This window comes from Neoarius graeffei, chromosome 5 (assembly GCF_027579695.1).
Source record: "Neoarius graeffei isolate fNeoGra1 chromosome 5, fNeoGra1.pri, whole genome shotgun sequence".
Taxonomy (NCBI): Eukaryota; Metazoa; Chordata; class Actinopteri; order Siluriformes; family Ariidae; genus Neoarius; species Neoarius graeffei.
Genome location: NC_083573.1, coordinates 229,556 through 246,211, shown reverse-complemented (window position 1 = coordinate 246,211; position 16,656 = coordinate 229,556). Strand labels below are relative to the sequence as shown.

Here is a 16,656-nt window from a genome sequence, read left to right as displayed (position 1 = left end):
GCCGGCCCCGGGGCTCAAACCCAGGACCTTCTTGCTGTGAGGCGACAGCGCTAACCACTACACCACCGTGCCGCCCCTTGTATATGTTTGTAATGGAAATTTCTAATAAACACTTCAGAACACTTAGCAGTTGTCTTTTCAGTTATTTATTATGGTAAATCATATAAAAGAAATATAAGATAGTAAAGGAAAGAGAAGAAAAGAGAAGACACCACTTCAGTGATGCCGAGAGTACGGGCACGCTCTGAGTTGTGTTTTAGTGGCTGTTATCTAAATACTCTAAAGGCATTCGCTTTGCTGCCCGTGTCTTCACGTGATTGGCTCAAGATTTTCTATGAAGCTTTGCTAATGAGTGCACCTGGCATGCTTTGGTACGTGCAGGCAGATGCAAGCAGGGAGAACTCAAGCTCTCTGCTTATCACCACCAAGGTCAGGAAAGGTGGTTACATCATGAGAAGATGTGTAGTTAGGACGAACTCAAGCACCCTGCTCATTATCACCAAGGCCACAGAAAGGCGACTACAGCATGTGGAAAACATCTCTTCTCAGTACACTAAGCTACTTTAACTCAACATACAGAAACACAGAGAATAATAATGTTCGTCCATTAAATTTCCCTCACATTTCCCCCCTTTTTATCCTACAGGATAATAATTGCTAAAAGAAATGTACACAATTTCCGTGATAAGAGTTCCCAGAGAGATTCGACATAACACGTCATTGAGTGTACAGGGATAATGCTAAGGCTGTTTTTATAAGACATAGACATCTTAAGTTAACGCTAGCAAGCTATATACATAGATCAGGAAACAATAGAACAGGAAACAACCACAAATGAAAATGTTTTAAGTTAGGGCTAATTTCATGTCAACTGTGCTGATGTCATCGAACGGTGGGTTGTGGTCTTCGTGTGGGTTTTGAAGGCCAGTCAGGCAAGTCGTCTGGGTCTATTTTCACCATCTGGTAACCGATATTTGTCAGCTGCCTCTGAAACACAGACATACAACATTGACAGAAAACAGGGAGCAAACATAGCATCACAATCACTAGGCCTAGGACCAGTATGGTGGATAGAATCAGAGTCTTCAATCCACTAAACCAACTGTCTTCGACTCTGTGTCAGCCTGGGTTCCCTGTATCGACCACCACACGAATCCTCCCGTGAGCCCCAGCAGGATTAAGATGCTCAGGCCCACGACTGGACCTAGCTTATAATCATTTACCCCCTTCATTTTATGTTAACTATGTCTCCAAGTTAACCCTTGACCTTCTTGATGTTTGTTGGTGCTCAGAGGGCGGGCATGCCCTATCAGCCCTCATCCCACCTCACCGGAGCTTGGAGAAACTCGGGACTTCTGAAAATAGTTTTACTGACTAGATACTAAAATACTCTTCTCTATTGAGGGTGCGTGCATGATTGATGTGATACTCACACTGTTCCATGTAGTGATGCCTTTCTTCCTCACGAGCTTTAGTCAGCATCTGGTCACTTAGGCATTCTTTTCCCTCCTGCTCAGCCAGTTCAGGAACCCTCCTGCAGTGGCTAGCGTGGATCCACGTCACTCTGCCTGTGACCTTTACTGCCGTTGGGGCTGCGAGCAGGACCTGGACTGGGCCATTCCACCATGGCTTGTTCCACTTGGTTCGTCGGAAATCCTTCACCACTATCCAATCCCCTGGTTGTAGATCATGCAGAGGTTCCTCAGCGGGTTTGGGAAGTGCTTCTTTTACCTGTTTATGGATAGATTTCAAAGCAGAGGACAACGTTGCACAGTAATTCAACATTGCATCATCACACAGTGTGGTGTCCGGCAGTGTTCCTTGAGCTGGCCCTATCCCTGTGTTGGGTACTCATCCAAACAGAATTTCAAATGGGCTTAACCCATGCTATTGGGTGTGCTGCTTGAGTTAGTTTGATACCTTGACCTGCATTATGTTGTGCACATATCAAGCATTGCTTGCAAAATTTCGCAGCATAATTTGAAAACCCCTTTGTGAACCATCTCTTTGTTACTTCTGCTACCATCCCCCCTTTTGACACATGGGTGAGCCCATGTGCCAATTTTGCATAGAAAGTGAACATATATTTTGGTAGACAGGGACGGCCCGAGGGACAAACCCAGACCAAGTTTGCAAAGATACAGCCTGCCTGTTTCCAGACTCATCCCTCATCCTGAGTGGCAGTGCTCTGAAGGTCCGCTAGCTGTAAACAGGGGGTAGAAACCTGAGGAAAAGCAAGGTTAGAGGGTGAACTGGAAGCTGAGGCTGCACACTTAGCTGCCACGTCCGCCCTGTCATTTCCTTGAGACACAAGATCAGTATTGTCAGTATGGGCAGCACACTTGCACACAGCAATGGCTCTTGGGAGTAGAATAGCATCCAACAACTCAGAGACCAGTTTATGATGTGCAATGGGAGATCCTGTGCTAGTAAGAAAATTTCTGTGTTTCCAAATGGTGCCAAAATCATGCACAACGCCAAATGTGTACCTGCTGTCCGTAAAAATATTGACAGATTGCCCTGCAGCCAATTTGCATGCCTCGATAAGGGCACAGAGCTCTGCGGCCTGCGCCAACAGGTTTGAGGGCAGACATGACGCCTTGAGGACCTCGTGATCTGAGACTATGGCAAAACCTACTTTGTTCTTTCCTGTCTCTGAGTCTCTGGAGGCTGAACCATCCACATAGAGGACCATGTTCTGGATTTTCCAAAGGGTCACTCTTTAAGTCTGCCCTGGGGGAACAAAAATCATTAGTGAGAGCAACACAGTCATGTGGCTCCCCATCGTCCTCTGTAGGGAGAAGAGAGGCAGAATTCAGAACAGAACAACGTTTCACAATGATGTTAGGCATATCAAGTATGACAGTGTTATACTTCAACCATCTCTGTGCTGACAAACATGACGTCTTTTTCTCCAACAGAAGCAGGGAGACAGCATGTGGGACCAAAAGGGGTGAGGTTAGCGTACCCCACAATATTTCTGGAAGCAGTTACTGCCTTTTCAGCTGCAGCAACTGCACGCAGGCAAACAGGAAGTCCAGCCGCCACTGGATCCAGCCTGCTGGAGAAGTAGGCTACAGGTCTCAATCTATCCCCATGTTTATGTAAAAGAACAGAAGTCATAAAACCCTTCTTTTCATCTACAGTTTGAACAAATGGTTTATTGGGGTCAGGCAGTTCCAGAGTGGGTGTGGTCTGCAGAGCGCTCTTTAGGGACGTCAGGCACGCGGGACAGCCGCAGCATTGACTGCTTGCAGATCTTGGACAAACCTCCACTCATCGGGCTGGGACGGTTTTCTTGCCTTCTTAACTGGAAAAAATAGGAGTGCACACTGGAGAGTCCTGGCAAGGGACAATTACACCTGCCTTCAGCAACGAATCAAAGACCGGTCTTATACTTGCGATTGCTTCTGGTTTGAGTGGGTACTGGGTCTGTCTAGGCCTGAAGTCTGATTTGGGGGTGATCACCACTGGTTCAGCATTCTTTATTAGGCCCACATCAAGTTTACCCTTCGCCCAAACGGAATTTGGAATTCCCGCTGATTTGGGGTGCACCCCTGCTGGAGTTATGCCTGTGGAAACAGAGACAAACAGGCCACTATGGCCAGGGTCCCCAGGATCCCAGTCATCAGTGGCTAATATTATGCTGCGCTTAACATGCACACACATAGCATGACTTTGTTTGTAGACCCTAAGCTTTTGGCAAAACAACACACTAGGGTCCTCTGTTTGGGACCATTCATTGCCATTGACTGCGCACTTCTTGACCCACTTCCCCACGTCTTTCCAATGAGCGGCTCATGGCTTTGCTAATGAGACATGGGGTATATTGTAGAATTAACGATGTCAAAGAAATCATGTTGGCAGCAGTCGACCTCAGAGTCCTCTGACATGAGGCCGCGTATAACATGTTTGAGAACACTGTGATGAACACTGATGCAGTTGTTCGGACAACGAGTAAAATGGACCTGCACAGCACAATAATGTTTAGACCAATATGTAGTTTTGAGGGTCAATCTTTCACGTACATGGGGGTCTGCAAACCAAGTCTTTTCAAACTCTACATCTTGCCCTTGGTAAACATGTGCTGTACAATGCAAATCTTCCTCTTTAATATAATCTCTGTCAACTGATGGTGTTCAAGTGTGCGAGCTGTACAAGGTGTTTGGGAGTTTGTGCGAGTTGATCTGAGCAGAGCCGCCAGACATACACATACAGAGGGCTTCCAAACCCATACTGCACACCGCACATTTCACTTACTTCAATAGTTAGTCCATCTGGAGTGGATGTGAGATTTACTCCTAATTTGCACATTAAATCGCGTGCTAACAAATTTATTGGACATGTATGTGAGATGAGGAATGAGTGGGACATAACTATTCCTCCCTCGCTTTTACACGGGAGGTTGACTGACAAAGTTTCGGTTACAGGTCGTCCTGAGATGCCCATCATCTGAATTTAATTTGAGCTGAGCGGTGGGTCTACTGGAAGTACCCCATGTTGTATGACTGAGTGTCCTGCTCCAGAATCTACTAAAAAGGTTAACATATGCCCACATACAGTGAGGGGCATACAAGGGAGTTTAGAGAAGGGAGTAGTTGTGTATTTTAACAAACTTAATGCAACTTCAGGTGTATCTACGGTATCTGGACTGGTGTATCGGGCGTTTCTGTGTAGTCTTGCTGTTGCATGCAGGTGCTGCTACTATTGTGTTTAACGTTATGTGAATGCTCCTGTCTACGTGTATGTGTATCATCAGGTGTGTATGTGTTACCTCCCCTGTTCTCTGTGTGGGGCCCGTTCCCAGAGTCTGCCCGTCAGTCTGCTTTGCTGTACTTCTCACAGGGCCTCTGGCTGCTACTGTGGAGACAATTTCTAGCAATGTGTCCCTTATGATTGCAGTTATAGCAGGTTGCACCTTTTATCCAGGACGAGTCACTCCAGGTCATCCTGTCTCGGCCCCTACCTCGACCTCTTCCTCTTCTTCTTCCTCTTTGTCCAGGCTGAACAGTCTGGAAAAGAGTGAGAGTGGCGGCGTGTAGGTCTTGGTCTCTTTGTGCCGACTTTGCCTTCTCCTTCTCTTTCAGCAGCTTTTCTGCATGCACAGCGTACTGCTTGATCTTGGTGAGGCTCAGGAGTGCCCTCCACTGCAGCCAGGGTCACGGGCCTGGTCAGGCCACTGTGTTTCTCATGTGTGGCAGTGAGATGGGCGAGAAACGCTGACACCACTTCACCATCTTCTTGCTTACACATACTGATCTTAGTAATGTCTATGTTCAAGGGAAAAGCACTGTCCAGACGAGCACAGAGAGCAGTGATGGTATCTCTGTACTCACCATTGCTAGCCGCGCTCCAGTCTGGTGTAGTCATTCGCTGGTCAGCTTCCAACCACTCTTTGGAAACTTTGTTCCAATCTATACCCATCTTGATCATGAGTAGGTGGCGGAGTTCATGGGTAGTTGGTCAGAATTCTCTGCGAAATATCAACAGCTCATTACCAAATCTCTTTCCTCCTACCTCTCTCATGTTGGGAAGAGAAGCCGTGCTTTCCTTGATATCAGCTGTCATCCAGGGTCTGTGGACTAGAAGCACGCCGTCAGCTCCAGCCACTTCCACCACTGGAAGATGAAGGACTTCAGACTTTAGGTTACGGCCTTGTGGACCCACTGGTGAGCATGTGGTCAGGTCCAGGAGGGTGTCTCTTCCATCGCCATATGCAAGACCGGATCTCGTGTGTGATGGAGAAGCGAGGGGAGGTGCTGACGCTGGAGGCAGCTGGTAGGCTGAGAGAGATTCCAGAGGCTCAGTTTTTTCTTTGTCTCGACTTCTCCCCCTTTCTGTGGGTGAAGTGCTTGTGGGAGTGATGCTCCACCTTGCTGAGGAGGCAGTGTGTGTTGGGGTGGTGGGGCAGACTCCAGGTCAGGGTCCATCTGAAATTTCAAACACTGAGAAGAAGGTGAGAGCCCTGCCTGTCGTTTCACTCTTTTGTTTCTTCTTTCCATGCAGAAAACGCCCTCCAGTCCCCTAAGAACTTAACATTGTCTGCAGACTCTTCTTTTTCCTTCTGTTTCAACTTTTCTTCTAACTGTTCTATCTGCCTGGGACTAAAACTGCCCTTCTCAGGGAATCCTAAGTCCTTTACCCATATGTCAAACTGTGCCAAATAATCCTCGCCATACAAGGTTTTCATAAACTGGATGTTTGGGCTGTCATAGGAACATCCAATTCTTATTATAGCACATGTAGCCTCACACTTACTTGCTTTTTTCTTTTCTTTCCCTAACTTACCGTTTCTGTTCCTCATTGTACACTGTTATATCAATAGGTTATGACAACAATGGCTGAGTTTTTATTAGGATCACAAGAAGAACAAGTTGAACTATGGTATGTCCAAAAATGTGACACAATAATCCTTTAGGTATGTTCTTATTAGTAAACAATTTATCTGACATTTGCCTTAAACTAAAGTAGGTATCATTTAGCACAACAACCTCAAAGAGAACTCACGCATGTGTACAAAATCTACCATATTTCTCTGTTTCAGAATTTGGAGGAGGACAGTACTCTGTTAATTCATCAATATTTTGCGTGCACACCGGTGTGTCTTGGCGATTTCATGATCGAACCTCTCTATCCCGTTCCTACGACGGGCCAGTTGTTCACACAGAACAAAGGGAGCAAGATTCAATTCTTTCCCAGTTACGAATCGCTGAACGTGAATCCATCGAAACACGCACCCGTACTTCCCTTGCTCAAGTAGGTGAGCCATTACCCAGTCGTCACTTGGGCAGATTTTTCTTTTACACAACCCAATAAACTACTCGCGGTTTATTGTCTCAAAATTGTGTTTTATCCATTTCGGCAAACATATTGATGGTACCACAGCTTAGCAGTCCTCCTGGGCTCGGACAAACTTCTGTCCGTCTCTTATATCAGTCGTCCTTGACTGGGACAATCTCTGTCCATCTCTTATATCAGTCTTCATTGACTGGGACAAATCTCTGTCTGTCTCTTATATCATTCTTTAAATACTAGGACAAATCTCTGTCCATTTCTTATATCATTCTTTAAATACTGTTTCCACTAATTTCTTTACACAAGAATGCAAAGTTATCACTGACCAGTTCAGTGAGCCCTGATGGCCTGGTCTCTCATCCGAGTCCTCAGCGCCGCACCATAGCCTTGGGAGTGTTCCGTCGTCCAAGGATCAGACGCATAGGGCCCACCCAGGGATGCCAAATTGTAATGGAAATTTCTAATAAACACTTCAGAATGCTTAGCAGTTGTCTTTTCAGTTATTTATTATGGTAAATCATATAAAAGAAATATAAGATAGTAAAGCAAAGAGAAGAAAAGAGAAGACACCACTTCAGTGATGCCGAGAGTATGCGCGCGCTCTGAGTTGTGTTTTAGTGGCTGTTATCTATATACTCTAAAGGCATTCGCTTTGCTGCCCATGTCTTCATGTGATTGGCTCAAGATTTTCTATGAAGCTTTGCTAATGAGTGCACCTGGCATGCTTTGGTACGTGCAGGCAGATGCAAGCAGGGAGAACTCAAGCTCTCTGCTTATCACCACTGAGGTCAGGAAAGGTGGTTACATCATGAGAAGATGCGTAGTTAGGACGAACTCAAGCACCCTGCTCATTATCACCAAGGCCACAGAAAGGCGATTACAGCATGTGGAATACATCTCTTCTCAGTACACTAAGCTACTTTAACTCAACATACAGAAACACAGAGAATAATAATGTTCGTCCATTAAATTTCCCTCACATGTTTAATTCCCGCGAGTTTGCGAGCTCTCTCAATGTTCCATCACCTCGCGAAAGAGAAGCTCACGTCAGTCCCACCTGCAGCTGAGGAGAGAGAGGTCGCATTGTTTGTTAGCTCTATTTCAGCACTTATTTTTGGAGAGAGTATTTTTCATAGTTTGGCCTGCTTGTGGCCATAACATGTACCTGGGACTCCGGCGTCACTCCAGTGAGTGATCTTGCTGTTTTTCGTGGACACATCTGCCCTCTGGTGCTGGGCCCACCGGAGCGCCTTCGTCATTTCCCGGGGACTCACTGTGTCGGGACCGGGACCCAGCCAGCTACCGAGGGATTTGGGGTGAGCAGCATCTTGTTCGAGCGAGCTAACCCACAGCAGTAGCTAGCCCTCTGCTCAGGAGCATCTGCTGCGTGACTGCATCGACATCTGCAACCTGATTTGTCTGGTCTGACCGGTGGATTGTGAGTAACGCGAACCCACACTTACACTGATACACACACACACACATGTTCCTCTGGTCTCGCCTGGATAGCCAGCATTTTAGAAGGGCATTGCAGCAGTTGCTGTTCTGCCTGCAGTTCAGAGAGCTGCCACCTGTGCACCAACGGGCCTCAACTGCATGCTTGGTTTTTTTTTTCTTTTTTTCACTCTTTTCTTTTGATACTTTACCCAGTTTTATTTTCTTACTATGTGCTGCTTGTATACACACTGTTGATGTGCTGTCTGTAACATCTCTATGATGTAGGCTAATTGTTTCCGCTCTTCTTGTGCAGGTGTTACTATTTTATTCATATTGGTGATTACATTGCATGTTTCTTTGGGAAGCATTTATTATCACATATCTCCTATTGCTATTATTATTGTTATTATTGCTTATTAATAAATATAATCATTATTATAATTTAATTATATCTTGGGTGTATTGGCTGCTCATTTGGTTCTTTATATTTGAACATTCTGACATGCACACTGCAGACTAGCTATTAGCTCTTTCACTCATAAACTACTGGTTATTTTAAATTCTGAGGAAATACACCATACACTAGCTTCAAAGGTAAGTGTAGTATTTTCACAGTGGAGGCACCACGCTATTAAATTTATCATTCATTAGATTTATGATTATTATTCTATCTCTATACTCGTACTTGTACCTTTATGGTATCAGGAATCTCAGCCAGCTCACCACTCCACCACTGAGAATTTAGGATCCTGTTGCGCCATTATTTATTGTGATTTAGTGTAACTCTTTAGTAGCCTGTAGCCTACTGTGCTGGGTGATTAGCACCTGTTAAAAAGGGGTTACATAAACAAAGTTAGAATTTGATTCCTGCAACACACTGAAAAAAGTTGGGACAGAGACAAAATAAGACTGAAAAGTTCTGGAAGATTCCACAATCAGCATGTTAATTGGTCACATGATTGGGTTTAAAAGGAGCGGCACCAAAGGCTCCATTCATTTTGGCATATCACTACAGTGACTTGGCCGTTCTGATGGCTTCAGCCATCAAAGTGTCTAGGGAACATTACAGTAGTCAAGTCAAGTCAAGTTTATTTGTACAGTGCTTTTAACAATAAACATTGTCGCAAAGCAGCTTTACAGAATTTGAACAACTTAAAACATGAGCTAATTTTGTCCCTAATCTATCCCCAATGAGCAAGCCTGTGGCGATGGTGGCAAGGAAAAACTCCCTCAGATGACATGAGGAAGAAACCTCGAGAGGAACCAGACTCAAAAGGGAACCCATCCTCATTTGGGCAACAACAGACAGCATGACTATAATATTAACAGTTTTAACATGAAGATAGCTTTGTTGATGTTATAACTCTTCATTGATGGAAACTTGAGTGCAAAACTGTTCATGACAACTGCAGTCCTAAAGTTAGCAAGTCAACTGTAGTCCTCAGCCATAAAAGCATCACTGTAAGAGTCCAGAGCGTCCTCCAGGTATAACCCTCAACTGTCCTCATGGGGCCGTCCTTCACAGGAGTGATGCGATAAAACTCCGACCAGACACAGGGCACCAGGATGGATCAAGCAGGTCCGAGGGGCAGAAGAGGACAGCATCTCAATCCCAGGACCAACATGTAACTCAGAGGGACAGATGGGGGGGGGGGGGGGGGGGAGAGAAAACACAGGTTATTAGGTATGCCCTAAAAATGACACAAGTATTAAATCTGTGTGGTAGGCTCGCAGAGACGAGAGTCTTGACATTAGGCATAATACACAACAATGGCATGTTAATATGGTTAAAAAATATCATGACCTCCTCTGGCTGGATGCTTGATTGGGTGATGGGAGCACACTCCTCAGCAATGATGAGATGCAGATGGGACCCTTAGGGCTGGCCAAGACAATTCAGTTACATTTCACCGGGTCTGGGACATACGACAGAATGTCTGATGGCAGATTCCCTGCAGGCTACGATAGCCAGTCGAGGTCTCCACCCTCTCCACCAAAAGATTTTCTGTTGACTCCATGTAACTCAGAGGGACAGATTTGGGGGGGAGGGAAAGAAAATGCAGGTTGTTAGGTATGCCCAATGTCACCTGAATAAGTAGGAACAGTATACATATTGCACTGAGTACAAGCAGGGACTCCGGCAACTAACTATGGCAGCATAACTAAAAGGGGAGAGCCAGAAGGTAACACAGGCATGAGGGAGCCCCGGGACATAAAGCAGCCAGCCACTACACCATCAACAAACTCGAGTGAGCAAGCGAGTGGGGACTGACAGCATCCATACATCCCAGTTTACCAAAGCACTCTATGTCTGAGGACCCTCCAGATCTACACCTTTACCTCAAACACCATTAACAAAAGGCTTGACTAAACAGATATGTTTTCAGCCTAGACTTAAACGCTGAGACTGTGTCTGATTCCCGAACATTACTTGGAAGGCTGTTCCATCACTGTGGAGCTTTGTAAGAAAAGGCTCTGCCCCCTGATGTAGCCTTCACTATACGAGGTACCAGCAGATAGCCTGCAACTTTTGATCTAAGTAGGCGTGGCGGGTCATAAAGGAGCAGAAGTTCACTCAGGTACTGTGGTGCAAGACCATTTAGTGCTTTAAAGGTCAATAGTAGTATTTTATAATCAATACGAAATTTGATTGGGAGCCAATGCAGTGTGGATAAGACAGGGGTGATGTGGTCATATTTTCTAGTTCTAGTAAGGACTCTTGCTGCTGCATTTTGAACTAACTGGAGCTTGTTTATGCACTTATTGGAACATCCAGACAGTAAGGCATGACAATAATCCAACCTGGAGGTAACGAAAGCATGGACTAGTTTTTCCACGTCATGTAATGACATTAAATTTCTTATCTTTGCAATATTTCTGAGATGAAAGAAAGCTATCCGGGTGATGTTATCAATGTGAGTTTCGAATGAAAGACTGGGGTCAATAATCACTCCGAGGTCTTTTACTGCTGTACGTGAAGAAACAGAAAGGCCATCCAGAGTCACTGTGTAATCAGAAAACTTACTTCTAGCTGTATGTGGTCCTAGTACAAGTACTTCAGTCTTGTCAGAGTTAAGCAGAAGGAAATTAATAAGCATCCAGTGTCTAATGTCCTTAACACATTCCTCAATTCTATAAAGCTGGTGTCTCTCATCAGGTTTTGCAGAGACATACAACTGTGTGTCATCAGCATAACAGTGGAAACTAATACAATGTTTACAGCCATCAAAGTGTCTAGGGAAAATTACAGTAGTGGTTTCCTGTTGCCTTCTACTGGATTATTATAGAAGTTTTCTTCTCTCAACCATTCACACTCACATTCACACCTACAGACAATTTAGAGCCACCAATTACCCTAACTGTGGGGGAAACCGGAGCACCCGGAGGAAACCCACACAGACATGGGGAGAGAACATGCAAACTCCACACAGAAAGGCCCCTGTTGGCCATTGGGCTCGAACCCAGAACCTTCTTGCTGTGAGGCGACAGTGTTCACCACTACACCACCATGCCGCCCACCAAAGCCTCAGTCTGTGCAAGTAAGGATGGGGTGTGGCTCACTGTTTTGTGTAAAAATTCCTGAGAGAATTGTTCGTCAACTCAAAAAGAACATTTCTCACTGCAAGATTTTAGTTCTTTCAAAACCTACAGTCCATAATATTGTGAAAAGATTCAGGGAATTTGGAGACATCTCAGTGAGTAAAGGGCAAGGTTGGAAACCACTGTTGAATGGGCGTGACCTTCGAGCCCTTAGGCGGCACTGCCTGAGAAACCATCATGCTAATGTGACAAATATTGCTGGGTTTTACGTGACATCACAACCGCCTCATTAGTTATTCAAAACTTTAGCTGGTGGTCTACCAAAGCTCAGTTGACAAAGCTTTTGTACGGAGAAGGTGCATGCAGTCCTCGCATGAAAAATGCCTTCCACTGATTGATTGATTGATTGATTTTATTTTGTAAATTCAATATAAATACATACAAACAATTGTAAATACATTAAAAATACATGGATGACACAAGAAGGTGAAAACACTTATTTCCATTGTGGTCCATAAAATCAAGTGACAAAATGAAGGGAAAATATAGAATGTAAAATTAAAATAAAGAAAAATATGGTATATATACATTGATAACAAATAACATGAGTCATATAAATAAATATAAATAAATATGATAATATAAATATAAAAAGATAATACTGTACAAAAGTCAAAGTCCCTTCCCATGCCATGTGGCGCATAGGGTGGCATCAATCTCCGTAGCCCTCAGCCTCTCACATAGCTATGGTTACAGTGGGGGGCTAGTCCTCTGGTAACCGTGAGAGTTTGACTCCCCACTCGCATCTGTATTGCAGCGTGCCTTGCCAGATGGTAGTAGGTACCATTTTTATGATGGTCTTTAGTATGACCCGACCGTGAGTAGAACTCACGATCTCTTGATCGAGAGGCAGACACGCTAACCACTAGGCCAACTTGCAGTACTGTACAAAAGTACTTAGTGCAAATTATGAGTAAACAAATACCTGTATCAAAATTAACAGGACAAAGACAACATAATAACAGAGGACTAGTTAGATTATGACATAATAAAAGGGTTGAGTTCTACCTCTAAAGGGTGCTGAGATTAAAAAAGTTCCGAAAGCACTTTTGGAAGACTGAGACTGTATATGACTACGTAAACCATTCCAAAGGCAAGCACCAGTATATGTGAAAGAGGCCTGTCCAAAAGATCTAACAGAAGGGATAAGCAGAGAGAGGGGGCCTGAACGGGTATTATGGCGGGAAGAGTTTGGAATAAAGGCGGATGTTAGATATTGTGGAGCATTACCATGAATAATGTTGTGCATGTGATTTAATTTAAGCTGTTTGACTCGAAGGCTCACTGGCAACATCTTGACCTGCTCAAACTCAACATGACCTATATGGGTCTTAGGACAGGCACTGAGTAGATATCGAACTATTTTATTCTGAGTTGTCTGCAGACTATCTTGCTTTTTCTTGGTAAAACCAGAGTACCAAGAAGCACTGGCATAGTCAAAATGACACTGTATTAGAGCTGACACTAAAAGCTTTTTGGTAGCCATGTCAAATTGTCTGGTCTGCCTATACAGGAATTTAAGTTTAGCGTTGGATTTGCTAATGACAGTGTCAGCGATTTGGCTCCCTGATAGTGACTGGTCAAGAACAACTCCTAAATATTTACTGGCAAGGGTTTGACCATCACACATGACGTCTATAGATTCGGAACTATGGAGTCTCCGTTTGGAGCCAAAGAGTATGGATTCTGTCTTCCCAAGATGGAGGGATAGCTTGTTATCAATAAGCCATTCACAGGCAGACTGAAGTTTGGAAGACAGCTGCTGTTGTATGTCAACAGTATTCTTTCCAGCTACCGAGAGGGCAGAGTCATCTGTGTACAAGAGCAGTTTACTATTTACTGCAGAGGGCATATCATTAATATAGATAAGGAAAAGCAAAGGGCCCAATTTTGAGCCCTGTGGGACACCACACATCACATTAGCAGGTGTAGACAGTACGCCACCAACTTCCACATGCTGCTGCCTATTACTTAGGTAGGCATGGAACCAGTTAACAGCAGGTTTCTGAAGCCCTATGGCTTCAAGCTTCATAAGAATAATACTATGGTCCACAGTATCAAAGGCTTTTTGTAGATCTAGAAGTACCATACCTGTGTAATTGCCTTTGTCTTGTTCAGACTTAATATAGTCAGTGAGATGAATTAAACAAGTATCTGTGGAGTAAGAGGACCAGAAACTTGACTGGTACTCGTATAAGAGTTTATGATCTGCGAGGTATTGATTGAGTTGGTCATAGACAACCTTCTCAATCAGTTTGCTTACAATGCTGAGAGTAGACACAGGCTGATAATTACCAGCTTCGGTTTTGCTGTTTTTCTTGTGTATAGGAATGATCTTAGCAGACTTAAGTACCCTTGCATTGTTTTAGGTTGTTCGAATCGATCAAACTGTGAAACTCAAAAGTTTCTTCAGGGTTCTCTGTGAACTAATAAAAAGGGGTGAACGAACACAGGATTTCACAAAAAGACGTGGAGAAAGGTGGCTTTTGACCCTCTGACTGAAATTGAAGGGAGCTGAATCAAAGCATGCTTGAGTTTGCAGTGATCACTTGCTGAAAATTAGCTCATGTTTTAAGTCGTTCAAATTCTGTAAAGCTGCTTTGCGACAGTGTTTATTGTTAAAAGCGCTATACAAATAAACTTGACTTGACTTGAAAGGTTTGTATATCCCTCTCACCTATGTCCTTAGTGTTTTCCAAGTACTTTTCTTGCTGTGTCATTATTTTACATTGCTTTTTTAGTCACGAAGCGCTAAAGTCCCCAGCTGTTTCTTTGTTTACTCCTCACAAAGTCCATATGCATGAAGGTTGCGACAAAATTCTTACCCAGCCGTACAGTTACAATGCGCCGTGATCACTTCTCCGTCTTGTTTAATTAAGATTCAGGTCTTTAAAGGGGTTTCTGATGATCCTTGTGAATGATTTACCTGAGAGATAAGAGCCAACACAAGTGAGAATTAAGCCAACTGTTGTTTGTTTACACTTCAACTTGCAGCGGTTCATTGTAAAGACGTGAACGAAAAGATTTAAAAAACATACTTATATGGGCAAAAACAATACAGGATTCATTGCGCAGCGACTTGATACCGAATTCCTTTACCCAGCCACATACAAAAAAGTTGTAAGCCTCCATACTCTTCCACGCTTTCATCTGTTTTGCAGTGTAGAAGGACGTCTGCAACACCAGATAGTTCGAGATGTCGGGGAATTCAACTGAAGGGTAGTTTTCAAGATTGTATCACAAATCCTTCTTTCCCAGACTGTAGGGGTCGATTCCATTGCACATAGCAATCTTCTGAATATATCTAAAGCCAGCAGTGGCTTCTCTGAGCATACGCTGATAGGTTATCGCTAGTTGTTTGCACTACAGCAGCCATTTAGACCACCAACTATTTCACTTCCAGTAAAACCACTAAGAAAAGTCACGTGACTGAAACCCAGCAGTCCGCCGCTGCATCCAGAAATGCAACCTGAAATTGTATTACACAAGGAGGAAGCCATTCATCAATTCTATACAGAAACACTGCCGATTTCTCTGGGCCTGAACTCATCTCAGATGGACTGAAAGACAGTGGAAATGTGTGCTGTGGTCAGATGAGTCACATTTCAGCTCGTTTTCAGGAAAACTGGATGCCGAGTTCTCAGTACCAAAGGTGAACAGGACGATCAGGTTTGTTATCAGAGAAAGGTGTAAAAGCAGAATCTGTGATGGTATGGGGGAATCAGTGCCCACAGCATGGAGGAGTTACATGTGTGTGAAGGTACCGGTGATATATTGGGATTTTAGAGAGACATATTCATCAAGGTGATGTCTCTTCCTGGGAAATCCATGCTTATTTGAGCAGGACAATGCCACGCCTCATTCTGCACGGGCTACAACAGCGTGGCTTTGTAGACACAGAGTGCATGTGCTTGACTGGCCTGTTGCCAATCCAGATCTGTCTCTGATTGAGAATGTATGGCACATCATGAAGAGGAGAATCAGACAACGGAGACCATGGACTGTTGAGCGGCTGAAGTCTTGTATCAAGCAAAGAATAAAAAAAAAAAAAAAACCTGCAACAATTAGTATCCTCAGATCCCATATGATTAAAAAGTGTTATTAAAGGAAAGGTGATGTAATACAACAGTAATAATGCCTCTGTCACAACTTTTTTTGTGTACAGGCACCAAATTCTAACTTTGTTTATATTTGCGAAATACAATTAAGTTGGTCAGTAAAACTATTGAAAATCTTTTCTTTGTACTTATATATATTTGTGTGTGTGTGTGTGTGTGTGTGTGTGTGTAAAACGCAGATACAGTCACTGATACAGTAGCTGAGGAAAACAGGTGGGCAGGAAAAAGACCACAACACACACACACTGCAGAATTGCCGAGAGTGGGGTGATCCGCCAGAGACAGCACATGTTAAACCACTTCAAACAGGAAGTGTGTGTGTGTTCGTTCCTCTTTCTAGCCTTGTCTTCCCTCCTTCAGTAATTTTCTGCAGCGTTTCATCTTTATTCCACACACACAGTCGTGCACAGTTGTGTGTGTGATAATCTTGTAAAGGCTAGCAGAGTCACAGATGACACCAGGACACACACCTCCCACGCTGTTCCAATCCCATGAGCGCTTCCTGGTTGTCGCGAAGGGAGCAAAAGGGCCGACAGACAGACAGACAGACAGAGAGTGACCGCGCGCAGACAGGTGAGCGTAGTGCGCGCGGACGCTGGATGTGCATGCGTGTTGAGGTGACGGAGTGGGTTGCTACCGGAAGTGAGCGCGCCGGTCAGGTGGGACGCGGCGGAACCGCTCAGGTGGCACACAGGTAACTCTCTCC

At 44.2% G+C, this 16,656-nt stretch overlaps 1 protein-coding gene across 2 annotated transcripts in view; it reads left to right on the top strand.

Annotated features, from left to right (window-relative positions):
• Window positions 1-16,342: 16,342 nt before the first annotated feature.
• zbtb7b (zinc finger and BTB domain containing 7B) overlaps window positions 16,343-16,656 on the top strand; it is a 71,746-nt gene continuing 71,432 nt past the window's right edge. For both annotated transcript variants that reach the window (XM_060920889.1, XM_060920887.1), the window contains exon 1: window positions 16,343-16,644. The gene's annotated coding sequence lies outside the window, so the exon portion shown is untranslated. The remainder of the gene's footprint in view (window positions 16,645-16,656) is intronic.